The sequence below is a fragment of the Panthera pardus genome, unplaced genomic scaffold (genome assembly GCF_024362965.1).
Source record: "Panthera pardus isolate Hobbes unplaced genomic scaffold, ASM2436296v1 HiC_scaffold_8, whole genome shotgun sequence".
NCBI classification, from domain to species: Eukaryota; Metazoa; Chordata; class Mammalia; order Carnivora; family Felidae; genus Panthera; species Panthera pardus.
Window position 1 is genome coordinate 105509695 of NW_026527013.1, and position 1403 is coordinate 105511097.

The 1403-nt window shown below is 47.3% G+C and overlaps 1 pseudogene; it reads right to left on the reverse strand.

Moving 5' to 3' along the window:
• Positions 1 to 285: 285 nt before the first annotated feature.
• LOC128775473 (40S ribosomal protein SA-like) lies at positions 286 to 1135 on the reverse strand (annotated as a pseudogene).
• Between the last annotated feature and the right edge of the window lie 268 nt (positions 1136 to 1403).

Sequence of the window (1403 nt, forward strand, 5' to 3'; positions counted from 1 at the left end):
TACCAGTCTCATTGCATTGTTGTGAACTTTAATGAAATTTCTATGTAAGCTGGCACTGAGTAAGTAGACAACAAGCATTGCTTTTAATAGTTATGATTAATTTATTCCCTGTTTGTTTTTCTATTCTTTTATTTCTGTTAACAAGCACTTTGGGGGAAAAGTTAGAGCCTATTTTTTTTTTTTTTTTTTTTAAATTTTGGTGATTTGGGCAGTTTTTTTGAAACTGTTTATTTTCTGTCAACCTCATTTCTATTTTGTTTGCCTTTGTAGAAGAGCAGCTTAGGATCATCCAGTGGTTGTTCCTGCCCATTCAGTGGCCGGGCAGAGGGAGCTGCACACCAGTCTTCAATGGTAGGCTGAGCGCTCCAGTCTTCAGCAGGGAGCTGCTGAGTAGGCACAGAGGGTACCTGCATGCCTTCAGACCGGTCCTCGACTTCAGGTCAAGTCCGGTGAACTCAGGGGCTGAAGTCGTCCCTTTACCCTGAAATCCCTCCTTGGTCCCAACTTTTTCAGCAGCAGCCTGCTCTTCCTTTTCAATGTATTCAGGATCTCTGTAGAAGTAGAGATCAGGCATGCGCAGGCATGGTGACCTGCACGGGCATAAATTCCCGGGCCAGCATCCACAACAACAGACCCACCATGTGAGCTCCACCGTTGTTGCAAGGGGTGACAGTGTCCACATAGTGCAGAGGAGAGTGTGTATTACACTGAGCGACGGTGGGCAGGTTAACATAAGACACCTCTATGAGAGACTGGTGGTCAACCCTGGGAGCAGTAACCACCAGAAGTCTCGGCTCCACGAAGGTGCCCGGATGTGGTTAGTGACAGTTCCGGGAGTGAAGCAGCCAGCAATAGAAGTGGCTCCACGAGCAGCAGCAAACTTCAGCACAGCTCGTTCGCTGGATGATATGACACTGACATCAGCCGGATTTTCAACGGCAACGGTGGCTCTAGCTGCCAGCACAAGCTTCTCCCAAGTTCTCTTCAGTGTTATGTAGATACCATCACTTTTTCTTTTGTAGACATACTGTTCCACTTGAAAGTTGAGGTTGGTGCCACCAAGGTGGGTTCCTGCTGCGAAGAATTTGAGGACATCCTCCTCTTTCATTTGCAGGCCATCAGGGGCTCCCAACATGTGAAAGTTTCTCTCTGAGTTAGGACGGGAATGCAAAACGCCCTATGGACCCCTCCCTGGGCAGCGCATAAAGCGATTTCAGCAGTTTGATGAGCTATGACTTTCATTCCAAAGGTAAAAATCCAGACAAAGTTTGTTGTATGTATCACTTACTTTTAGTTTACTTGTATAATGCCACTTGCCCATCCCCCTCCTCTCTTGTCTCCTGCCAACTGCGCGGCATTTGACATGTTTGGCTAGGAGAGATACAAAGGGAGAAGCCGGGGGT